The sequence below is a fragment of the Tursiops truncatus genome, chromosome 2 (assembly GCF_011762595.2).
Source record: "Tursiops truncatus isolate mTurTru1 chromosome 2, mTurTru1.mat.Y, whole genome shotgun sequence".
Lineage (NCBI taxonomy): Eukaryota > Metazoa > Chordata > Mammalia > Artiodactyla > Delphinidae > Tursiops > Tursiops truncatus.
In genome coordinates, this window is record NC_047035.1 from 110,440,338 (window position 1) to 110,466,424 (window position 26,087).

A 26,087-nucleotide genomic window follows, 5' to 3' on the forward strand; every position below is an offset into this window, starting at 1 on the left:
TGGAAGCCGGCCCACCTGGCACGCAGAGCTGCAGGCAATCTTTCCCTCCTTTGTTTCTCTGAAACCATTAGAAGGGCCTCCGGGTTGGGAGTCTGGGTTGCTAAGAGCTTTCCTCTGGCCAGGCCTTATCACTGGCTTGAGAAGTCTCCAGACAAAGTTTTCCCTGAAACTCTGGCTTGGAGGGATGGAGGGAGGGAGGAAGGGAGAGTGGGCGGAGGGAAGGAGAGGGGGGCTCAGGAGCCACAAACAAAGCCTCGCCTCTGCAGGCCCCGGGGGGGCCCAGGTGCTGGGGGGTGGCCGTGGGAGCTGCAAGCTCTGTGGGCCTTTGCTTTAGAAAAGCAGCAGGAATCACACTGCTCTGCTGAACCTGCCCCCGCCACCGGCCAGTGCACATCCATTATCGCACGGTCCCCCGCACTCTGCTGTCATTCCCACCTTACAGGTGGGGAGACTGAGCCTCCGAGAGGGCAGCACCCACCCTGGCACACACAGTGGGGAAGGATGAGCTGGGACTTGAGCCTGGTACGTCTGATTACATAGCCCCACGGACATGCAGAAACTTAGCAGCGCGCTGGCCTGGCAGTGGACGGCTGATCTTGCTGTGTGGTTGCTTTTTAAAGAATACCCTCCCAGAAGCCACTATAGAATTCAGTTCCTTGGGGCCTTCTAGATGTTATTAAAATATAAATTCCCCTGGGAGGGATGATGCCTTAGCTTGCTGATAGCAAGACCCTAAGCAATGAGACTCAGGAGAGGCTCCTGAGGGGGAAGGTGAGACAGGAGGGGAGAGCTGTTTTGCCCAGGGAACAGACGTGGAGAGGATGACCAGCCTTGTTCTGCGCACCTCTGCACCCTGGCCGCCCTGCTCCCTGACCACCGACCACCCTCCCCACCCCTCACCCTCATGAAAATCAAATGAGGCCTTAGATTCATTCAGAAAACTTTTGCTGAGCACTTGTGTGCCAGGCCCAAAGCACGTGGCACTGAGCATGCAGGGATGAACCCAGGCTGCCCCCTCCTTGGGGGAGCGCAGTCTCGTGGAGGAGATGGTGGCTCAGAAGGACACACGGCCGCGGGGATGTGGGGAAGGGAGGCCAGTGAGCGGGGGAGTGGAGATGTGAGCACAGAACTCTGAAGCCATGGGGACAGGGTGGCGGGCCCAGGACGCTTTCTGGAGGAAGAGATCTCATGTCAGCCGTCAAGGATGAGTAGGCAGAGGTGGATGAAGGGAGGGGAAGGCATTCCAGGTAGAGGGCTGGCATAAACAAAGGCATGGAGGGGGGCGCAGGTCTGGCTTATTCCAGGAGAGAGGCGAGTTGGATGTTGCTGGGTGGAAAGGGTAGGACGGCAAGTGACGAACAGGCTGGGAGGCAGGCAGGAGCTGGGGAGCCAGGGCTGCCCAACCAATGAGCGTGAACTTCACCCCTGGTGGTGCCAGGAGCCCCCAAGGGGTTTTAAGCAGAAGAGTGATGTGGTCCGACTTGCACTTTATTTTTTAATAAATTTATTTATTTATTTTTGTCTACACTGGGTCTTCGTTGCTGCACGCGGGCTTTCTCTAGTTGTGGCAAGCAGGGGTACTCTTTGTTGCGGTGCGGTGGCTTCTCTTGTTGAGGAGCACGGGCTCTAGGCGCATGAGCTTCAGTAGTTGTGGCACACGGGCTCAGTAGTTGTGGCTGATGGGCTCTAGAGCACAGGCTCAGTAGTTGTGGCGCACGGGCTTAGTTGCTCCGTGGCATGTGGGATCTTCCCGGACCAGGGCTCGAACCTGTGTCCCCTCCTTTGGCAGGCAGATTCTTAACCACTGCACCACCAGGGAAGCCCTGACTTGCACTTTAGATGGTCCACCCCAACCCATGTTGCCCTGGAGGCAGAGCGGCGAGTGGACATTGACAAAGCCCACGTATCATGAGGTAGGAGTGCGGGTTCCGGGCCCCCAGCCTAGATTTCCTGCTGGCATCTTCCCATGCCTGGGTGAGCACAGCACGTGCCCCTCTCTCCCCCAAGGAGATACCCCTGGCTGGGACCACTGCATGGTACTGGCCTTTCTCATCTGCCTCGGGCTGCCAGAAAGGTTGAATCTGGGCTTGAGAAGACAGGGTGTGGGGAGGGGGCAGAGAGGCCCTAAGTCTCCTTCTAGGAAGCCTTGCTTATGGCCTGGTGAGAAGACTCCTGGAATGGGATTTTGGAGCCCCCTGCTTAAACTCCAGCTCTGATACCGTGTGGCTGTGTGATCTTGGGTTGATCCCCTCACACACACACACACGTTCACTCCAAACTGCTGAGGGTTTATGAAACTTTGAGCTTTGAGTCGCTCAGCCTGTCTGAACCTTTGTGCCTACCCCCTCCCATTTGGAGTAAACGTCAGCCCTCCACACACAAGAAGGGAATTTTATGAGCCAGCCTCTTCCACATCTCTTTAATACACCCTCCCCTGTGCTGATTCTGCCCCCTTCAGCCAGAGTCTTTCTTCGATGAAAATTCTTTCCAGTTTTCAGTGGTGACCTGGTTGGGGGTTGGGGGTGTAGTATTCACTGGGATAGCGCACGAGAGACCCTTCTGGAATGATGGTGGTTAGGTGAATGTGTACCTGTGTAAAAATTTTGCAAGCTGAACACTTAAGACTTGTGCTCTCTAGGCATGTTGGATCTATTTTAATATAGGAATATTAAAACATTAATGTTTGGTTTTATATAAAGGAATAATTATTCTATTTATCTATTAATAATTGAATACATTTTTAATGGAAAAAAGATTCTTCTCAGCTTTCTGGTTCCAGCTCCATATCTCTCCATCCATTCACATATTCATTCACTCTACAAATATTTGCTTGTGCCCCAGGCAGCCCAGGCTTGCAGAGGTGAAGGAGACGCAGATGCGTGCACTGTTTTGGGAGCTCAGAGGTGCAGAATCTTTAGTGGCTCCTCGCTGCCATTAGCGGTGATTCTAATGCTGGCTGCAGACCACCTGGGGAGGTTTATATGCTTGTGCTCAGGGTCAGTGTCACAGGTGTGTGACCTGTGCGATGCTTGGTTTAGTACTCTGCTGACACTGTCCTGAAATTCTTCATAATTTTTGATCAAGCGGCCCTGCAGATTATGTAGTTGGTCCTCCCTGCACCCACCCCCACCTCCCGGAACAACAGAATCAGAATCTCTGGGAGGTAGGGCCTGGGCATCAAAATTTCCTCAGAGCTGAGTTTCTTTCTGGAGCAGCCCAGTCCAGACGCAGCCCTCATCCTCAGACACTCGGCTGAAACAAGAGCTAGAGCCTGGCTCTCTAGATGCTTGTAACTCAGTTGGAACGATAAGCCCTCACACATGAGAGTGTCACAGGAGCAGTCCCCGGGGAGGCAGTGGTGGCAGCGAACCATGAAGGAGCTCAGGGGAGAGGCAGGATCACTGTGGGGTGGGGTGGTCAAGGAAGGCTTCCTGGAGGAGGTGGCGCATGCACCATCCTGAGAAGGGCAAGAGAAAAGAAAGATAGGAGAAAAGGCAAAGATAGAACAGCATTTAGGAGAGGGAAAGACTCGAGGGGGAAAGGGAGGAACCAGGCTAACTGGAGTGCGGAGTATGACTTGGGCAGGGAGAGATGTGGTTGGGAGGCTGGGGTGGGGCAAGGTTGGGAAGCCCAGGAGGTGACAGTCTGAGAAGTCAGAGTCCTGTCTGCAGTGGGGAGCCGCTGAATGTTCCGGGTCCAAGAATAATGTGCTCCATGAGCGTTTGAATGGATAAATAAGAGGATTGTTTGAGGAGGCTTGGGGGAACTGGCCTGATAAGTTGCCGAGGTCTCCAGCCAGACTGTGGTCCACCTGTTCTGGGAGGCTCTGCGCCCCCTTCCCCGTAGGCGGTGCCTGTCTGTGCGGAACCCCCTGTCCCCTGCCGTGTGCTCTTGGGCCGCAGCGACTGAAGTGTCCCCAAGAACAACAGACTCTTGGCAGACCATGTTCTCCATTTCTAGGAATGGCAAGTGGTGAGGGGAGGGGCCCTTCTGGTAAAACTGGACTCTGCTCTCCTGCTCCCACCAGGTTCCCCAACCCAGGTGAGGAGCTGCTGTAGGAAAGTGGCTCTGTCTGCCGTCTCTTATTTCCCACGGCCTGGTGGACGCTGCAGTGCCTGGGGAGGGGGCGGGGGTCCTGCCTGGGATAGAGGAGCCCTCCTTTCTGAGTGGCCAGCAGATCAAACACAGATCTGTTTGTTTCTTAGTCTCCTGAAATATTTATGCAGGAAGATGAGAAAGGAGCTCTGTTTATTGAATGCATCTTCCAGGAAAGAAGCCACAGGGAATGGGCTGCTTCCTGAGTCTGAGAGCCAGTGAGCAGAGATTTCTTTGGGTTTGAAGCCAGACAGAGCCTGTGTACTTGCAGAATAAAGGGGAGTAGGATTTCTGGAGGCGACAAAGCCCTCTCAACCTCCTGCCTCCAGCCCCAGGAAAGCCTTTCAGCACATGCTTTCCTGGTGACTCCAAATGACAACTGAAATCTCAGCCTAGTTTCTATTCTGGGCTTTGTTTCTAACATGCTCTGTGACCTTGGGCAAGTTGCTTAACCTCTCTGGGGTATCAGTCCAGTTCTGTTTGCCCCTTGATAGTGTTTGGAGAGTCAGACGAGCTGTGGAGTGGGTTTGCTCTGAAGCAGTGAAGGGGTAGGAAGGGATGTAGGGAGCATTGTACCAGGCAAAAGTCCTAGCCATGCAGTGTTCAAGGCCAGAGAACTGACCAGGAGAAGGATTGAGTGGCCAGTGCCACTGGCAGCCTCAGCTGTGGCGTGTGGGGTCAAGCCGGAGGGGGTGCTCTGCGACCCAGGCCCACCCTGTGGCCCCTTCCCTCCTTCCTCCTTCAGCTGAGCCCTGCTGTCCCATGTCCCTGAGAATGCTGGCCGGATTTCCTCCCAGGAAGGGGACGGGGGTGTCGGTTTCCATCCCTTGGGAGTTGGCAGGCAGCACTTCTCCCTGACAGTGGGATCAGCCTTGTATTCAGATGTGGAAGTCTGTGGCTCCACGCCCAAGCCTCATGGCCAACCTCAGATCATCTGCTGTCCACACTCAGGGAACCTGGATCCCTGCCCTCAGTTTGGCCCCTGGGGCTGGGCTTCTGTTCTCAGCTCCAGGGTTGGCTTGCTGTTCTGTCTCCTGTGGTGGACCTTGTAAGAGGTAACCGTTAATAACAGGTCTTAGCATTAGAACAATCTGAATCTTAATACAAACTACCATCCACTAAGCACCTGTTCCATGCCAGGGACTGTGCGGCCTCGGGGGACACACAGAAGAGACCAATCTCCCTGACCTTTAAGGAAGTTGAATTCTGCCTGGGAGGCAGACACAGATACTGATGGAGTGTTCGAAGTAGCACTGAACACAGGTCCTGAAGGCCACAGTTCTGTGCCCTGGGAGACTGGACAAGGCTTCCGAGGGGAGGTGGTATTTGAGTCTGACTTTGAAGGGTGGGTAGGATTTGGGAAAGGGTGGAGGAGGGAAGGCACAGATGAGTAAAGACAAGGGCAGGGTCACTCCTGAAATGTTCTGGAGCTTCCAGGTTGTCCGGGGAGGTCTGAGCATAGAGGGTCAGGAGCTGGGAAGGTGGGGAGTGCACTCGGGGAGTAGCCAGAGGGGAGGTAAAGGTGGAGGCCAGGGTGAGCTACGCATGCGTTGTACGTGGGAAATGGATGTGATCCAGTCATTAGATTCCACGACAATAAACATCATTAAGCACGTACTGTGCCAGCCACCGTTCTAGACGATGGGACACATCCACACAGGTGAACGAAACAGAAGAAGTCCCTGCCCTCAGGGGACTGGCCCTGGAGGGTGGGGAGACAGGACAGAACACAAATACATAAACACTAGGTATCAGGTGGTGGTAAATGCTCTGAAGAAAAATGCAGTGGGGTCAGAGGGCAGAGCGATGGGAGGGGCTGCTTTAGACAGAGCAGCTCTGAAAAGGGGATGCCGGGGGCCCAGGGTGGAACGAGGGGAGGGAGGAGGCACGTGGAATCTGGGAAGATCTTTCTGGCTGAGAGAACAGAGAGCTCCCAGGCTCCGAGGAGGGGGCTGCCTCCCACTCAGGGCACAGCTGTGAGGCTTTTGTCTGGGGGAGCACGAGGGGAGAGGTCAGAAAGGAGGGGGAACCTGGGCCTGGGTCCCTCGGAGTCCTCCTGCCTCCCCCAGGCTGGCACGGGCTTCCTGCTCGCTCATGTTTGTCAACTGACTAAGCGAGAGTGACCCCTCAGGGGAGGACGGGCAGGAGAGGGACAGGCTGGAGGCTGGGAGCCGGTGAGTGTCTGAACCAGGGCCGAGACAGTGGGCCCGGGAAGAGGACTCTCCAGGCCTTGGTGACTGAATAGGAGGAGAGGAAGATGACAGCCAGGGTGGTCCCGGAGCTCCCCGGAGAAGAGCTGGATCGTGAATCCGTGGGCATCCCCGCAGTGGGCTTCCCACACCCCGTTCTGTGGGTTACCTGAGCCAGCCTGGCCCTGATCTGGGGCCTGTGCAGTGCAGCCAGAGCCTCCCATCCCTCCTCCCCTCTTGAGGATGCTCAACGCTGGGCCGCACCCTTCTGCAGGGCCGGCAGAAGTCCTCAGGGGCTGCCCTCCCCTGCCAGCCTCCGTCGTCTCTAGCCTCATTAGTATATTTATTTTTTCCCTGTGGGGAACTGGTGTCCTGCTCGTTTCAAATTGAGTAAAACCAAAGAGCAATTAAGAGGCCCAGCCTTCCTGGGTCAAGGAGAAACGACGGAGGGAAGCGGTGCTGCCGCTTTGCTGGCTGCTGAGCACATCTGTTCTGGGCTGGCCTGGGTTTGAGCGGCAAGGAGGGCGGCGCTGTAGGACTGGAACTCACCAGTAACAAAATACTAATGATAAATGTTTACTTAGTGCTGACCACGTTCCAGGGACTGTGCTGTTTTACATGCATCTTACTATCATCCTTTCAACAGCCTGTGAGCTGCAGGGATGGGAGAGGGAAGGTGCTACTGTTATGTCCATTTTGTGGATGAGGATACTGAGGCTCGAAGGAGTTAAGTAACATGTCCACGGTCACACAACTGGTAAACCGAGATGGAGCCAAGGTTCTGTCCCATCCTTGATGCACCCCAGGGCCCATGCCCTTAACTGCCTGGCTCATTAGTGCCTCAAAAGCGTTTCATTTAACCAATGGCTTCTCCCTAAATTGTTTCCCTCCCATTAAAAAAAAAGCAAAAAACAAAACACAAAAAGCCCTTCCGTTGCTATGGAACACAGAGGCTTCGCCAGAGTTACTGAGGTGAACCAGGGCAGAGAGTGGGCACGGGCCAACATTCCGTCTGGGCTCTCGCTCTGTCCCTGTTCCTCTGCTGGGGGACCGCACAGTTAGACCCATTGCGCTTGGTGGGCTCAAGGGCAGCAGACCCGTTGGGGGCCATTGTGATACTCCAAGCACGAGGCCTGAGCTGGCCGAAAGGAACAGTGAGGGCTGGAGAGGAAACAGGACTCGGGGTCATGTTTTGGAGGTTGATGAACCTGTGGAGGTGCCTGAGAGGTAGAAGTCAGTGGGGGTCCAGGGGCTCCCGGGAAACCCAGGAGGAGTCTTCTCTGGTCAGCAGTTCTGTGTCCCAGATCCAGCCCCCCTCAAACCAGACCACCTCCCTTGTTCCACAGACTTGGCTCTGAGAGCGTTTTTGGATTTGGAAAATCAGATCCCACAGAGGCTGCAGCTCAGTGCCTCAGGCTCTGTAGGCAACCCCAGGAGAAGAGGGGCAGCAGCCGGCTGGAAAATTGGGGTATCCTGGTTTCCGGGGAACTGAGCTGGGTTCCTGGCCAGAGAGAGATTGGGGGTGGGGATGGGAGGAGGAGAAAATGAGAGAGAACAAACAGGAGGTTTTGCCATCTCTGCTTCTCTATCATGCGGGGTCAGTGATTTTTGCTAGTAGCAAACTCCTGGGAGAAAAAATTGATCCAAAGATGGTAATCCAGTTTTCTCAAGAGAGTAGGCCTGCCTTCTAAGAAAGCATGGACCTTCAAGAAGCCAGGAGGAGCTTGGTGCCCTAGAGAGGCAAGTCCCTGGTAAGCGTTCCTCCCCAGAGCCCGCCAGGCCCAAGTTGCCCCTCTTTGCTGCTGTCTTCTCTCCCCAACTCCTTCCTCCCTACTTTTAATCCTACAGCAAACCTTAACTCTCCCCTCTCCCTGACCCTCTCTGTACTGGGCACCAAGAGGCTGGTCTGTGTTTAGAACACTGGGGGCTTTGTGCAGGAGCCTGTCAGAGGAGAGTTTCGATTCTGACCGGAGCTCCTGGAGGCCTGGAAGGGTGACACTGATTGAGGGAAGCTGGTGGGGATGGGAGCTGGGGCTGCCGCACTGGGAGCCTGTCCTGGGTTCAGGCCCAAACTGGGCTTGGGAATGCCCTGGATTAGGGGAGCGTGGAGTTGGGGTCTTATCAGCCTGGACTCCATTGCCCACCTGGGTGGCAGTATTCTTTGGCTTCCCCCTGCCTGGGCTACTTAGCTGAGCATTCAATGCCTTCCCTCTAGAGCCACCATTTACCTCCTTGGCCCCTGCCCAGACCCTGCCCTCCAGCCACACTGGTCCGCTGGCTGCCCCCAAACTCAACTTGTGCTTTTCTGCTCCCTCTCTGCTCAAAAGGTCTCTTGATCCCTGCTTGCAAGGCCCAGCCAAAATGCCACCTCCTCCAGGGAGCCTTCTCTGATCTCTCCTCACTCCTAACTCCATCCTTCTCATGTCACTGCCATGTTGAGATGGTTCTAGTTGAACATGCCCTGTCTCCCCTGCCAGAGGGCAAGCCCCATGCCCTGAGTGGGAAGGAGCGTGCGATGCTGCAAACCGCATGGCGTGTTTCTTGTGTCTGGCCCTGTGTATGTTCAAGTAGAAATTTTTGAATGACATATTTGTGTTTTTGCATGGATAGGAGGATCTACTCTGTGCGTGAAGCATAGCTTCAGCCATGTGAGATGCATTTGTTGGCAAATTTATCAGAAGATGCAGGAAAAAGCCTCCTAGCCCTCTCCCTAGAAGGGCCTGGGACAGATATGGAGAGCTTATTTTTCCTTTCTCCCGTTCCCCCAGCACTGCTCAGACAGAGGCTGTGCTGCTGAAGAATTCTAAAGGAGGGGAAGTGCTCCCCAGTGCCTCCCAGACCTCCCGCCCAAGAGAGGCGGTGGCCTGGTGAACTTGTGGCAGCAGTGTGCTCTCCCGGGGCTCTGCCGTCCCCTGGGAGGCTGCCATATGCTTTCCGGACGTCCGGGTCTCATTATGCTCCAACTCGAAAATTCATCTTGTCTAATTGTGCTCGAGGCCTGAGTGAATTTAGGAACTATTAGCCAGGCTCTGTGGGCCGGGAATCTCCATGGCAACAGAGGATGCGTCCTAATGAACTGTGTCCTTGGAGACTGGCTCACGGGTCCCCCACCCACTCCTCTGTATGGATTGCTACTATCCCTGTTGCTTGGCAGGGAGAGTAGAGGCCCTGGGCTGGGGAGAGGTGATGGAAACAGCCTCTGCAGCAGCCACCCAGGCCCCTGCGGTGTAGTCCACTATTCCTGCCAGTGCTGCGGGGATAAAAGACACTCAGAGAAGATTCCACAGCCTCATTGCTGGTCAGGGGGTTTCCCTTCCTCCACAAAGAACACACACACCCTTCATCTGAAATACACACACAGACACACACACACAATTCCAGTGGTTTGAGTGCTGTCTGTTTTCCAAATCTTGCTAAAATGTGGAAGTTGCAGTCCCCTCCAGGAGGCCTTCCTGGAACGTTTGCCTCTCTCCCAGCCCTGTTGTGCCTCTCTGCTTGGCTTGTGCATCCGGGATGTTTTTCATCACAGTCTGCCCAGAAGTGGACTTAGGCAAGTACATACCAGGTTTGCTCCCCGCCAGGTGACAAGCTCCTCCAACACAGTCACCCCTCACCTTCGTCTTCGGAGGAAGCTCAGCCTGAAGGAGAAAGGGGAATTTGCTAGCAGCCTCTCTCTACCCTCAGTCCCACCCCAGGGACCAGGCCCGGGAGCGTCTCTTTTGATGTGGCTCCCAGGACCTTCAGAGACCTTCCTGCCTCCATGACTGCGGGTGATGGACCTGCACCAGGCACTTTGCCTTCCCCACCTGAGGAGGAAGGGGATCCCCTAAAACTGGGCCTTTGGTGAAGGAGTGGAAAAGAAAAGGAGACTTGAGGAAATAAAAACAGTAAGCCAGGGACAGCCCTGGCCCCAGCCCCCAGCCTCCTGGTTGCGAGACCTCCAGGCCCCTGGCCCTACTGCCCCTGGGCCTGGTCACCTACAGGAAGACTGTGTAATGTGGGAGGAGGGTTGGAAGGCAGAGATGCAAACCCAGCGATTTCTCCGCATCCACAACTCCTTCTCAGCTGTCCTGCTGATTCTCAGTCTTCAGAAATGACCTGGAGAGAGAGGAATGAGTAGGGAGGAGGCCACCTGTCTTGAGTTTTAATTAAAAGGGACAGGACACCTCCCAGTGGCACTTGTGACGTGGGTGGGTCTCCATTGAGGAGGATGGCATGGTATGCAGGTGTGTGGGTGTGTGAACAGCTGACAGAGTAGAGGTCTGAAGATCTATCCAGAAAGCTGAGTTTTCTCCTTTCTCCTGCGTATCCACTCCCCTTAGTGCAGCAAACATTTCTTGAGCATCTGCTGGGTGCCAGTCCCTGTGCCAGGCCCTGGAGATGTAGGAATGGATGAGTTACAGCCCATGGCCTCCATGACTGGGCAGAGGGTGGGCACTGAGGTGTTGAGGGGCCCGCCTCTCACTGGACCCCTTCATTCAGCCGGCATCCCCTGAGCTCTGCCTGTGTGCTGCTGCCTTTTAGATGGTCCTGAGGATGAAGTGATGAATGCGGCGGTGGGGAGCGCAGGGTCTGACCAGGCAACTATTACAGGGTTACGCGGGTTGGGGGGGGGGGGTCAGGCACCCAGAGGAGGAGCGGCTAATGCAGCCTAGGGGGCTAGGAAGGCACTAAAGCAGAGACCAGAAGGAGGGGGAGGATTTGGCCAGTGGACAGTTGGGAGGAGTGACCAAGGTAGAGGAAGCAGTGGCGTGTGCCAGGGCCCGGAAGAGAGAGACAGAGGCCTTGAGGAACAGAAAGAAATTGAACACAGTGAGGGCATGAGTGTGCCATGGTGAGGCCAAAGCCAAGAGAGCCGTCAGAATCCAAGACGTAAGGACCGTGGGCCTGATTCGGAGGGCGGAGGAGGGAGCTGTGCACTGTGCAGGGGAATGGCACCAGATTTAGATATTTAAAAGGCCACTCCGGCAAGCGTTTCTTTGTGATTCAAAAATTAAAGTATTCTTAGTTTTTCATTTAAGGCCACTTGGTGCTGTGGAAGGGAACGAGGGAGGGAGAGTGTTGGAGTGATTGGGATATTTGGCCCACATGAGGGACTGACCCCAGGCACACACACATACATTGTACGTACATGGTTTCCTTTTTCATTGGAGTACAGCTGATTTACAGTGTTTCAGGTGTACAGCAAAGTGATTCACTTATATGTATATATATCTATTCTTTTTCAGATTCTTTTCCATTATAGGTTATTAACAGATACTGAATATAGTTCCCTGTGCTCTACAGTACGTCCTTGTTGTTTATCTATTTTATACATTGTACCTAGATGTTTTAATTCAGTTTGATATGGGACTTTCAGGCCACTAAGAGAAAGAGGAGCAAAAAGGGCTCCCACTGCCCTTTGGAATATGTGTCTTTAACCCCTGCCCATCCCTCTCATGTACCAAGTTAAATAGGGTCCACCTGTCATCGCCATGGTTTGCCTACTGAGGTTTCCCCTCATTTTGTTGCCCCTCCTGGGGTAAGGATGGCTGCTGTGAGTTTCATGGTTCTCTACTTCAGCGAAGGGAGGTTCAGTGAGATACGCAACGCCCACCTTCTCCCTATCTGAGAACACCAAGAGGCAATTCCTTTCTGTTTTCTAATAGAAATATTTCATGGAAACAAACCTGTTTCCTGGGCAAGAGGGACTGCTTGTATGAGTCTTGCAAGCACACATTTATTTCCCTGGTTGGGACATGTATAATTTTATTTACAGGGAGGGGACACACAGCTTGGCAGTCCCTTGCTTAGAAATGGCTGCCCCGTTGGATTAATACCATCTGATTCCTCTGAGCAGGAAGGTTTAAAGAGCCCCCTGCCCAATCTGGGTCTGGGACAGGAGGTGAGAGCTGTCAGGTGGCCTGGGGTTAGGGAGTACAGAAGAAAGAAGTGGGCAGGTCGGCTGCGTTAGGATGCAGAGTTATCGCTGTATCCTGGGCACCATTCAAGTCCCAGGGCTAACACAGGGCCTGGCTCCTGGTAGGTGATTCCTAAACTAGTTTGTGGACAGCAGAGTGAATGAATGAGTTGGATGAATGAATGGGGTGGTATGCACAGATGAGTGAAGATTGGCCTGTAACCTTCAAATAATCATAATCTAGTAAGAAAAAGCTAATCCTAGGCATGATGACAGCAGAGCCTTCATGGAGGATGAGCTATGGGGACAGTGCAGGGTCATCTGGCAGACGTCAGGAGTCAGTGTTTCGCAGGTCAGGAAGGTGTTATGAACTGATGGTGCCCCGCCATTCATATGTTAAAGCCATAACCCCTAGTGTGTCTGAATTTGGAGATAGTGCCTTGAAGGAGGTAATTAAGGTTAAACCAGGTAATAAGGATGGCATCCTAATCCTACAGGACTGATGTCCTTATAAGAAGAGGAGGAGACACCAGGAGTGTGTGTCACACAGAGGGAAGGTGGCCGTCTGCAAGCCAGGAAGATAGCTCTCGCCAGAAACCAACCCTGCTGGCACCTTGATCTTGGACTTCCAGCTTCCAGAACTGGGAGGTTGTTTAAGCCATCCGGTCGGTGGCCTTCTGTTATGGCAGCCCTAGCACACTAATACACATGGGGATGCTGTGTCTAAGGTGGGTGGTCAAGGTGAACGGAACAGGGGGAGGAGTGCTGCCTCACAGGATTCAGAAGGGCAGCTGCTCTCCTTTGGAGGCTCATCCCGCAATACGTGCACCAGGAGATTCAGAGTAAGAGCCTGGGCTGCGGAGCCGGACTGCTGGGGTCCTGAACAAGTTCTAATCCCTCAGTGTCTTGTCTGTAAATGGGGATAATAATAGTAGTTACTGTTGTAACTCCTTGTTGTACAGGTAGCATTGTGAGCATTACATTTATTTTACATGTGCAAAGCGCGTAACCCTCAGCCCAGCACATAGTAAATCCTCAACAGAGCTGCCCCTCTTCCTCTTTACTGTTTGCTTATCAGTGTTGTCACTCCGGGTGCTCCCTTCTCTTAACATGTGTTCCAGGGGCTCCAGCCATTGTTAAGAATGTTCTGGGACCACCTTGGGAGCAGCTTTCAGTACCAGCTCCTAAGGTCAGAAATCAGTTTGACACTTCATAGCCGGCCTCCTCCCCCACCCCCAAGCCATCTTCCCCACCTGGAAAGGACCAAGCTTGTGTCTGAATGACTCTGGATGTGACTGAGGAGATGAACCCTATCACGGAAGGGCAGCGATAGGCACTGAGGATATCCCTAGCCAGTCCTAAGTGGGATTTCACACCAGGAGTTTAAAAAGTGATTTTTGTTTGTTTGTTTGTTTGTTTGTTTAAAAAAGAGGTGATTTGACCTTAACAGTGTGGCAAGAATATGTACATGTCCTTCCCAGAGGACTACTCCAGAAAGGCCAGGGTCTCTCTATGTAAAGCCGTGAGTAAAACAACCACCTCGGGACTTCCCTGGCGGTCCAGTGGTCCCGTGCTCCCAACGCAGAGGGCCCGGGTTCAATCCCTGGTCAGGGAACTAGATCCTGCATGCCGCCACTAAAGATCCCACATGCCGCAACTAAAGATCCCGCATGCTGCAACCAAAAGATGCCGTGCGCGGCAGCGAAGATCCCGTGTGCCGCAAGTAAGACCCGGTGCAGCCAAATAGATAAATTTTTAAAAAATAAAACAACCAACTCCCTTCTGTGTAAATTCAGGCTGAGTTCCTCATTCTAGCATTACGATAATGAGTCTTGTCTTCTGAGAACCTATGGGAAGGTGGGATTATAGGTGCTTTTGTTTATTTGGTTGTACATTTCTGGGTTTGCCTTTTTTCTTTTTTTTTGCGGTACGCGGGCCTCTCACTGTTGTGGCCTCTCCCGTTGCGGAGCACAGGCTCCGGACGCGCAGGCTCAGCGGCCATGGCTCACGGGCCCAGCCGCTCCGCGGCATGTGGGATCTTCCCGGACCGGGGCACGGACCCGCGTCCCCTGCATCGGCAGGCGGACTCTCAACCACTGCGCCACCAGGGAAGCCCCTGGGTTTGCCTTTCTATATTGTGTATTTATCACTTTGATAATTAGGAGAGAATTAAGCAAACTCTTAAGAAGTTTTTAAAATAAAAGAAGAAGAACTCCAGACTCTCAGCTGCCAGGACTGTCCTAGGTCTGTGGTGGCATATTCCAACCTGTATAAGCCATCAAAAAGACACATGAAAGTAAAGTAGTTTCACCCTTTTTGGAGAGCAGTTTGGCAACGTGCTTCACAAGCCATAAAAATGTCCACAATCCTGAGACCTAGTAATCCCACGTCTGGGACTCTGTCCAAAGGAAATAATCCAAGGGCGGGGAAAGGCTCTGTGCATCAAGATGCTCCTCACGGCGTTATTTATAACTAGAATTTGGAAGCAAAATAAAGGCTTTACAGTATGAGACTGGCTAAGCAAACGAAGCAGCATTTATTCAATGGAGCATTCTGCAGCCATTAAAAAGCATAATACCAAATGCTGTGCATGTGGGAAACTTCCTGCTAAGTGAAAAGGGCCGGGTACAAAGGTGTATGCAGACCAGGATTATAACTGTAAAAGTTCTTTGGAAAATGCAGATGCTCTGAGATTGAAAAGTGAAGGGAGAATTGACAGGACCTCCACGTGGGCTGAGGGAGAGAAGAAGGGGGAATTCATAGATGGCTCTCAGGTTTGTGGAATAAAAGTCCCATTTACTGGGAGTCATGGCGGCCGAGGAGGAGCAGCCTGGGGTGGGGAGATCAGTAGTTGGTTCCCGACGTGTTAGGTTAGAGGTGTCTGCGAGAATCTAAAGGGATAGGTCTGAAGCTCAGGAAAGAGGTCCAGGTGTCAGGTGGAAATTTCAGAGCCATCAGCTTGTAGAAGGTGTTTAAATCTCTGAGTGTGGATGACCTCAGGCAGGGAAGAGTAGAGGCAGTGGGTCTCATCCACCGATGTCTTCAGAGTCCCTTGCAGGTCCCTCCAGGTCAGTGAATCGGAATCTCTGGAGTGGTGGCCCATCAGCATTTATTCAGAGCTGCCCAGGTAATTCCCATGGAGGCTAGGGGCTGGGTTAAAGTGAAAGAGAAGTGGCAGGTTTGAGCCCCAAGCTCTCTGTGGCTGAGACCGAGGAGGGGAAAAGGCTTCAGAAGTGACTGAGAAGGTGTGGCCGAGGGAAAGTCAAGGAGGAGGGAGAGGTCACCTGCACCAGCTGCCGTCCGGAGGGCAAGCGTGAGGGGGCTTTGGGCTCTGTGTTGGTCAGTGTGGATGAGGCCCATTCAGCTCTGGGATTCCTGAGTCTAGAACTGCGTAGATGGGCCCTGCAGTGCCCAGCACAGGACCTCGCAGGCTGTCAGCATCTGTTCTGTTGAACTGAACAAAGCATTTGTTGGTCAGTTGCTTTCCTTAAAGTAAACGTTTTCCATACCCCAAATTCTGGCCCACGGTCTGCAAGATTTTTGAGCTGCTTCTGGGTGGAAGAGGTCAATGTAGAAAATGCAGCTTTGGATATAGAAACATTGAAATGACGCAGATGTTTTGATAGCTCATGGATACAGTGGGTCAGAATATTTGAAACTGGGACAGAGAAAAATCCAGAGCATAACTGAACATTGACTTACACTTCCCCCGATATCTTTGATCAGCCTCTGATGGCTCCAGATAGAGGACAAGTTACTTGAGCCCAGGGGGTGGGCATGGAAGATGCTTTCAGCATCTCCTGGAGCTGCGGGCATGGGGCAGGCGCTTTGCAGGTACTCGGTACATCCTGCATTCGCCTGATTGATTCGGAGCTGTGGAAAGGGCATCCTGCGATGGATGGTGCTACAAAAAGGAGCCTTCCCCAAGCGTCCCGAGTCTCCCTGGCTTACCAGGGTGGAGACAGACATTGGGCTTTTGGAGTGGGTGGAGGGGTTAGCAAGGGGCTGCATGGGTTCTGTTGGGCAGACATCCAGACAGGGCACAGAGGGGACAGCAGCGCGTCCATGTTCCACAATGTCTGGGGGTCTCAGCTAGGAAAACACAAATGACTAGGTGTGGCTTGAACACCGGTGGAGGGGGGAGTGGCTGGAATCATCTGAAAGTTTCTTCGCTCTCATGTCTGGTGCCTGGACTGGGGTGACTTAAAGGCTGGGCCCAGCTGTACCTGTGGACGGGAGCATCTACACAGGACATCTCCATGTGGCTTGGGCTTCCTCGTGGCATGGCAGCCTCAGAGAGTCAGATTTCTTACATAACCACTCAGGGTCCCAAGAACAAGTGTTCAAGCAAACAAGGCAGAAGGTCATGACCTCTTAGGACCTAGCCTCAGAAGTCACATAGTGTCACTTCCATACCAGATTCAAGGGGAGGGGACATGGAACCCACCTCAGAGTCCTTTTCAAAAAGTGCTTTTTTGGCTAGTAACTTCCAGCCCCTGTCTAAGGTGGGTCAGACTAGGTCTCCAGGAACACATGCCATCCCATGTTCACGTCCCCTACTTTCCCGAGACCCCAGGGAGTGTATCATCTTTCAGTCAAAATCAGATGCCCTCAGGCATAGAACCCCGTGAAGTAGGGTCTTTGGAATGAGGACTCCCATGTGCCTGGCTGCCACCCTCCAGCTCAGCTGCGGCTGCTAGACTAACTTCAAAAAGAGGTTTATAGACTGTGAGATGCCGCCCTTGGGAGGGGGCTTTACCACACTTTTCCTGCAACGTGCCTCTGTGCAAGTGTTTCCTTTCCCGTGGACCTAGGCAACTGAAACCAGACCGAGGGGCCTCGACAGGGCCATTGCAGTCTGAGGGCTGGAAGTCAGAGGCTGCGCCAGTGCCCACGGTTCAGTGATCAAGATTTGGCCTCCTATGGCTGGCTATCCATGGGCAGACCCGCAGGTGGTGGTTACAGTGTCCAGGCCTTCTGGGAAAAGGGCCAGCAAGGCGGGTACTCCCTCCCCCACGCTCTAGTTCCCTGGAAGCCTGTGGCCTTGGGGACAACTCCCCTGCCGGGCCAGCCGGGAGCCCATCTCCCTCTACGTGTGTGTGTGTGTGTGTGTGTGTGTGTGTGTGTGTGTGTGTGTGTTGGGGGGGGCGGGATTTGTTGGAGGCTGATGTGAGAACCAAGGGTCAGGGAACGCACTCTCCTCTTCTTCCCAGCTCCTCCTCTCCTAAGGAGGGACTGCCCCCAGGAACCAGGATTCTTGAATCCTGAGTGGTTGGAGCCTCAAGGCTTTGTTCTCTGCCCCTCCCCAGCCAGACTCCTAAATGCCTTTTCTCAGGCTTCCCACCAAGGGAGTGATGGGGCTCCAGGAGGGGACTTGGAATTCTTTATCATCGTCATCTGCCTCCTGCTGTGTCCACTATTCCAGCCCTCCATCCATCCATTCAACAGATATTGCAACAAGTATTTACTAAAACTCACCATGTATTTACTACAACCCCTACTCGATGCCAGGCACAGAGAGAGAACTCAGACTCAGACCCCATCCTCCAGGGGCAGCAGAGAGGAAGCTGACTTGTGATTGCAGCCAGTGCAGTGGCAAGTCCCGAGGGCCCTGGGTGAGAGCACAGCGGGCAGGGGAAGCAGGGCAGGGCTCGAGGAGAAGCAGCATTTGAACTGGGCCTTGGGGATGGCTGGGATTTGGCCTGGCGGACGGGACAAGGGAAGTATTGGTAACAAGAACAGCATGAGTGTGGGGCCTTGTTAGGACCAGGGGTGGAGCTGCCCTGCAGGGGCATATTTTCTATGTCAGGAGAATCTGTGCTCGTCCTCTGGTGTGCCGTCTTCAACCCTTTCTGGCAGAGGGGAAAGAGGATCTGGTGGACTGGGTCACACCCGCCCATTAGGGACGGTCTTCCTTCTTTCTCCCAGCAGGGTCCATATTTAAGAAGAGGGCCCTGGCTATGTGGGTCAATTTGTGGTCCACACCAAGCATCTAGGCACGAGGTAACGAGAGACTGAACCAGAGGAGGGTCAATGGAGAGGAAAAGGAAGGGGGATCTCTGAACCCTGGGGCTGAGCCTTACCTCCCGCTAGTGGCTGGTGACACAGGAAGTGCTGTGTTGTCTTTGATGGAAGGTTTCCCTGAGCTGGGGAGTAGATGTGTATTTAGGAGGTCACTGGCGTCTCTGTCTTCTCTTTGCCACTGGCCTCCCAGCTCCTTCCGTTGCCAGGCCTGTCCTCCTGGTCCTTGGCCCCCTCACTGTTGTTCTTTTCCCAGAGCCTCCTGTGTGACTTAACCCAAGGCACACAAGCTACTGATGGCAGGCTGCTGCGCTGGCTGCCCAGGGGTGAGCTGGGGTCAGCTGGTGAGGACGTGGGATCTGAGAGCCGATTTTCACCACACGCCTGTGGAGGGGCCTTTTGGGACTCGTCACTGGCAGTGATGGCAGACAGGCTGGAATGGGGCGGGGGAGCGCAAAGAGGTCCCGTTCGGTACACTGGCTGGACCTGGAATCCGCATGAGTCATCCAGATTGGCCAGCTGGCGCATCCCTAGGGGGCCCTGTAATTGTGTAACCAACCTCTCCCCTCCACCCTCTTAGTTCTCTTGGTGGAAACCTGGCCAGAGGCTCAGACACAGAGAGAAAAAGGATGTGGTAATGATTCTACTTGTTATTCAGAATTAACTAGGTGAGTATTTCTGGAGCACCTCTCACAGGGTAGGCATTGAAGATCTCTCAGAAATGGGCCCTGTCCTCAGGGAGTTTGCAGTCCTGCGGCCCGGCACTAGCGGCCCTCAGTAAATGTGGGTGGATGCAGCCTAGAGAAAGAGCCCCGGCTCTGCAGGGTGAATGGGGTCTCTGGTGCTTCCACTGGTTTAGGAAGCAAGTGGTGAGCCACTCCCTACCCTGAAGTTCTGCGTTTTCCTCCTGACCTTGTGGAGGAAGGGCTGGGGGCTGCCTTAGGTCCAGGGGTGCACCCCTTCACTACGGACCCTTAACTTGACATCCAAGACCCCTGCTGCCTGGCCCCACCTGTCTTCCGAGGCTTGTCTCCAGACTCCTCTGTTCTAGCAGCAGCAGACTCCTTGCCCTTTGCCGATGGCCCATGAACTTCACCCTCTCTGCATTCACGCCTTGTGCCGTATCCTCTACCTGAAATGCCAGTGCCACTCCTCCCCTCCCTTACCCCTGGTTCCGCACTGCGAATCTGGAATCTGAGTCAAGCTTCAGGCAGACTCCATGCCAGCGTTTCCTCTACTCCTTCATCTCTCTGTTGGGTCAGTCAGGCATTGTTCTGCCTCCCGCTCAGTATTGCTGTTCTGTTGGTTGGCTAACTGAGACACTCACTGGACTGTGAGTTCTTTGAAGGCAAAGGTGGAGCTCTTTTTCTTAGCAGGAAGATGAGGCATAGTGGGTTAACTTGGGTTAGGCTCTCAACTCAACCACTTACCATTCTGTGACCTTGGGCAGATAACCGAACAGGTCTGAGCCTCAGTTTTACTGTCTGTAGAGTGGAAAAAATAATACCTGCCCCTTAGGATTGTCACTAATATAGGGTAGCTTGGTGCCTGACAAGTATTAAATGTTCCGTGAGTGTGGCCTCCCATTCTGCTTTGCATTTTCTCCTGTGGTCCTAACGCTGTGCCTTGCACAGATGATATATGTTTAGTAATTGTTTGATGAACAAAATGAGTGACTTGAGCTCAGAAATAAACCCGAGCATATACAGTCAACTAATTTTCTACAAGGGTGCCAAGAAAACACAATGGGGAAAGGATTAGTCTCTTCAATAAATAGTGTTGGGAAAACTGGCTATCCACACGCAAAGGAAAGAAGTTGGATCCTTATCTTAACAGCATACACAAAAATCAACTTAAAATGGATTAAAGACTTAAATGTAAGGCATGAAACCATAAATCTCCTAGAAGAAAACATAGGGGAAAATCTCCTTGACATTAACCTTGGCAATGATTTTTTGGATATGACACCCAAAGCTCAGGCAACAAAAACAAAAATAAACAAGTGGGACTATATCAAACTAAAATGTTCTGCACAGCAAAGGAAACCATCAACAAAAAGAAAAGGCAACCTATGGATTGAGAGAACATATTTTCAAACCATATATCCACGAAGGAACTAATATCCAAAATATAAAAGGAGCTCATACAACTCAATAGCAAAAAACAAAAACCAAATCAACAACAACAACAAAAGACAACCCAGTTACAACAGCGGGCAAAGGATCTGACCAGACATTTTTCCAAAGAAGACATACAAATGGCCAACAGGTATATGAAAAGGTGCTCAACATCACAAATCATTGGGGAAATGCACATCAAAACCACAGTGAGATATCTCCTCATTCCTGTTGGGATGGCTGTTATTAAAAATAAATAAAATATAATAAGGGTTGTTGAGGATGTGGAGAAAAGGAAACCCAGGTACACCATTGGTGGGAATGTAAATTGGTACAGCCGTTATGGAAAACAGTATGGAGGTTCCTCAAAAAATTAAAAATAGAACTACCATATGATCCAGCAATTCCTCTTCTGGGTTTATATCCAGAGGAAATGAATTCAGTATCTCAGAGAGCTATCTGCACCCCCATGTTCATTGTAGCATTATTCACAATGCCAAGATATGGAAGTAACCTGAGTGTCCATCGACAGATGAACGGATAAAGAAGATGTGATGTAGATATACAGTGGAATATTATTCAACCTTAAAAAAGGACTTCCTGCCATTTGCAACAACATGGATGAAACTGGAGGACATTATGCTCAGTGACATAAGTCAGACACAGAAAGAAAAAAACCCTGCATGATCTCACTTATATGTGGAATCTTAAAAAGCCAAATAAATACGTATAAGCAGAGAGCAGAATGGTGGTTACCAGGGGCAGGAAGGTGGGGAAATGAGGAGGTCATGGTGAAAGGGTACAGAGTTGCAGTTAATAGGATGAACAAGTCTAGAGGTCTAATGCACAGTAGGATGACTATAGTTAATAATACTGTATTGAATGCTGGACGTTTACTAAGAGAGTAGATTTCAGGTGCTCTCACCACACACACATACAAAATGGCAACTATTCGAGGAGATGAATGGATTAATTAGCCTGACCTTAGTAATCGTTTCACTGTGTATAGATATATACCAAATCATCATGTTGTACACCTTAAGTATATATATTATTATTAAAAAATAAAATAAAATTTTTTTAAGTGAGTGAGTTCCCTGAGTTGCACCTGTTTTGGAAACATAGATGTCCAAATCAGAAAGGACCTCAAAGATCACTTGATTTACGCCCTCCAATTTTACATTTCCTGACACTGAGTACTGGAGGGCACATGATGTACTGAAGGTCACTTGAAAGAGTCACAATTCAAACCTTAGTCTCCAGGTCCCAGTTCAATGTTCTGACCATTCCTGACGTGTTGGCTGGTCCCTTGGGGCTGCTGGGCATGGGCATAGCCGGGGGACAACCTGATGGGACATGGATCCTGTGTGAGAGTCCTGCATCTTCACACCCCTCTGCTTACCTCCACCCCCTCCCTTTTTTCCTACTGATCCAGATACCTCTTGGGAGTTTGGCATGGCATCCAAAGATGGTAGAGATTCGGCATTTCTCTGGCCCTGCCGGGAGGCGGGCATGGACTCTGACGTGCTGCTTTCCTTGGAGAAGGTTGTCTCCCAGGCACCAGGTTTCCTTTTTCATGCCCTTTCCTTTGGTGTCATGTCCCTTCTGCATTTTCCCTCACGTCCCTTCCTCTCATTCATCGCCCCCCCTACTCTCCCATCCCTCCCTCGTCCTCCCCAAGCCCCTTGTGCCTTTAAGTTCTGTTTGTGGAAACCTGGCCTCAGACTAGATCCTACATCCATCTTCAGTACCTGAGGGTACATCTCTCCCAGGGTCCCATCTCTCGAGGAACTGATGTTTTCATCTCACTTACTGAAATGACTTATCACCTTGCAGAGTATGATACTCTGCTCCCCAGCTGAGGAATTTCAACCTCTGTGAGGTGGGTTAGGGAGGCCAGCACGGCCTCAGGCCAGTCCAGAATGTTCACATACAGAGAAATAGGATCTGAGAGAAAATGGACCTCACACACCAACCTGTCCCTTAACTCCAACTCACAGAGCTGCCAGCTGACACCTTCCATGCCACACCCTGCAGGTGGCCACGGAAATAACCCAAGAGTGAAAATGAACGAAGCACTTTAAGGCTTCTGTTAGCAAAACATTGGGAACCATCCCATGTACTGAGCAACAACTGACCTAAGCCAGCTGCGGTTCCTCAGCATGAGGGAGTGCGACTGTGGGAACTGGCTCTCTGTGGACGTGCACGTGCTTGCCATGATTTTACCCATTCCAGTGGATTTATTTTTATGATTATTTTAAAAAATGATATCTTTTTCAGATTATAAAGATGATATGTGTTCATTCTGGACCATTTTTCTGCTTTTCCTTTCACTTTTTTTTTTCCTATGAGTGTATTTAAGTATATCCTCCATTTTGCATTTATTATTATAACATTGTATCAGGACCATCTTCTCATGGTATTATTTATTACTATATCTCATTGATTACAATATTGCACATTTTGTGATTTCTGAAATTGGGATATATTTTCAATAGACAGCATGTCCTAGTTTATCACTACATGTTTTTCTTTCTCGGAAGAACGTGAAATAATGAAATAATGGTCAGTCCTACAATCAGTTGAGTTAGATTTGATGAAATATGGTATATGCTTCAAAAACACACTTTTCATGCTTGTATTATAATAGTCTGTCATGTGAACATAAATATACTTGATTTTATCAGCCCGTTATTATTGAACAGTTAGGTGGGTCCAACTTTCTCCTTTTCAGAAACATCCTGATATGGAAAATGTGTCCGCATTGCTCATTTTTTATTGGGGTGGACTCCAGAAATAGATAAAATTAATGAAGGTCTTAAAAGCTCTTGTTGCAGATGCATGTGCGTGTTGACAAGAACCAAAAGTGAATATAGAGGGACCAGTCTGTCCCTGAAGGGTTGAGAACAGATTTGGAATTGCAAGCCCTTCCTTAGAGTCTTAACAGCCAATGAAGCATAATTCCATAAATTTTTATTTTACACAGACTTAGAGAATGAACTTATGGTTACCGGGGGTGGGGAGTAAGGGTGGGGGGAGGGATAGTTAGGGAGTTTGGGATTGACTTGTACACACTGCTATATTTAAAATGGATAACCAACAAGGACCTGGATAGCACAGGGAACTCTGCTCAATATTATGTAACAACCTAAATGGGAAAAGAATTTGAAAAAGAATAGATACATGTATATGTATAACTGAATCACTTTGCTGTACACCTGAAAGTAACACAACATTGTAAATCAGCTATACTCCAATATAAAATTAAAAGTTAAAAAAAAAAAAACCCAAGGATTATCAAACCATATTTGGTATCTGGAAACCCAAATTAGTACATCCCTAGAGTTTATTGGGGTCTTAAAATTGACAAACGTGGCTGGTGCCTTGCAGTCTTTGGCAAAGCTCCTACTGTGTACCAGAAATCCAGAAATTCTCAGTAAGCATTCTTTGCCCTCCGTGTCATCTTGAGTTGGCTCCAATGTCCAGTTGCTGCTGTTTCTGCTTTTTAACTGAAAATTGCTGTGAGTTTAACTCTATCATTATTGATTTAGTTTGTCGTGGATTGTTTAGTGAACCACCAGTGTGTAGTACTTATTTGCGTATTTGAAACCTATAATTTTTCATTAACCAATACATCTTAAAGCATCATCTGTGCCCACCTGCATTGGAATCTCTTAGGTGCTTATTCAGAGGCAGATTCCTGGACTCTCTTCCAGACCTTCTGAATCAGAATTTCTGGGAGCGGGCCTCAGAGTAAGCATCTCTGTGCTAGCGAGACCCTCTGAACACGTCTTCAACGTGTTTGCATGGTGGTTCAAGAGGGAATCTTCCAGATCCTTATTGCTAAAGCAGCGGCCTGTAATTCCCCAATTCTGCTTATATAGAGATGACTGCACGTGGATTTATCCTACTTAAATACCCTGCAAGACAAAGGATGCTGTTCTAACACATAAAATTGTGCATGGCCTCTTTTGGGAAGTGCGTAGTAGGTGGTGATTCATTATGTCTATCTCTTAGTCTCTGTTATCTCCATGTTGTTTTCCCGCTGATGTGTGGGTGTGGGTAGGTGAGGGGCCTCTGGGATAGCCAAGATCAGGGAGCCCAAGACCCCAAGGAGCAAACTAGACCTTGACGGTGGCAATGCCTGCTAGAGAAACTCATTTAAGGAAGGAACGTGGGGACCGAGACAAGGAAGGGTCCTGGATGACTCTCCACGGGCCACAGGGAGAAACAGCCAAGCCCAGGAGTCACGGATGTGGCTGGAGGCTGCACTGGAAAGTGGCTGGGAGGATTTCAGGACAACCCCGGGGCCCTCTGAGGACAGCCTTCTTCTCCACCCCTGCACTGTGCGCTGGGGGAGGGGCTGGTTCCAGGGCCCCAGTGAGCCCTTTATCCACTGCCCTCAGCTCTGACTGGAGCACATTGTGTCCTGGCTGCGCCCCTCACAGCCTCTTAGTGATGGGCCTGTTGTCCAAGATGGGCCCGCGGCTGGTCCAGGCCTGTGCCCATGTATTATGCATCAGCAGCTCAGACAAAGCTTCTGTGTGTGGGAGCCGGGTGGGATGGGGGCTTGCCCCCTACAGAGTCCTGTTTACGAGGCACTGCATGCCCAGAGGATGGGATGGTGGGCATGCTGCGTGGAGGAGATGGGCTCTGCGGCAGGGCCTCTGAGCGGAGAGAGAGGTGAGGCGTCGTGGACACCACCTTCCTGGCTGAAGCAGGATCGATGGCTCACTGCAAGTTCAGGGCAGTCAGGGAAACGGTCCCCCCTCCCTCCACCTCCCAGGGCTCCCAGATCTGCTCAGAACGCACTGTTTGGTCATTAACAGAGGCTCTCTGGCTAACCCTGGCTCCAGTCAGCCAGTAATTCCCTGGGGCACCTGTGGTGTGGCCTGAGCGCCTCAGGCACTCAAGAGACGGGACTAATGGGGACCTTCCTAATCAGGGTGGACAGAAAGTCAGTCATCCCCCGAGACGGGGAGCCTCTTGAGGGGTGCAGGCGGGTCTTGCTCCTCTGGAGCCCCTAACTTGGGGACCTGGTACGGGGCAACCATACAGTAGATGTTTGTGGAATGAGAGTTTTCGAGCCTTTGTAACGGGCCCATTCCTGAGCCAGAGGCTGTGGTCAGGCCCAGAGGAGCAGAAGGAAGATGGATAGCTTTCCCTCCTAGATGCTTCCTGCCTGATGGAAGACAGACTTCCCCCAGAGGAGGAGGGCGGAGGAGGCTGCCGTTTATAGAGCCCCTTCTGCAGGCCAGACCTGCCGGTGGTTGACACGCAGGCTCACTCCCTCCACCCAGCAGCCCTGGCCAGCAAACCCTCTTCTCCCTTCTGTGCTGGAAGAACCCTTTTTCCACTGCCCTGCGCTCTGCCTGGAGCGCACTGTGTCCTGCCTCGGGTTGGTTGAGCATCGTGCCCTGGTGTAGGTTGCGCAAGGACTGACTATACAGCTTGTGCTTCGGTACCGAACAGTATAGTCGTGGGCCTAACTGGGTTGCTGTTGGGGACATGACTAATCAGAATGATCTCAGGGGCCTTTCAGAATAATATTCCTGCCTCTTCTCTACCATCCCAGATTCTGATATACATTTATTAAGAGGAGGAGAGTTAAGGATCTTGGGCAGGAGGCATGGAGCTTGAAAAAGCTCTCGGTTGTCCTAGTTCCTTCTCAGACAGGCATGTAGCCTTATTTTCAGTGTTATTTATAGGTTTCAGAATTCGACTGTGACTCCTACAGAAGGGAAGTCTTTGCTCAAGGTCCCCCAG

The 26,087-nt window shown here is 51.5% G+C and overlaps 1 protein-coding gene and 1 long non-coding RNA gene across 2 annotated transcripts in view; one reads left to right on the forward strand and one right to left on the reverse strand.

Annotated features, from left to right (window-relative positions):
- Nucleotides 1–26,087, forward strand: part of CORO2B (coronin 2B) — a 139,931-nt gene that overhangs the window by 11,395 nt on the left and 102,449 nt on the right. The gene's annotated exons all lie outside the window — the stretch shown is intronic.
- Nucleotides 14,696–18,666, reverse strand: LOC117311107 (uncharacterized). Its single transcript, XR_012330190.1, has 3 exons — nt 18,267–18,666; nt 15,468–15,637; nt 14,696–15,333 (listed from the first exon to the last, which is right to left on the reverse strand). It is a non-coding gene; the product is annotated as an uncharacterized lncRNA (long non-coding RNA).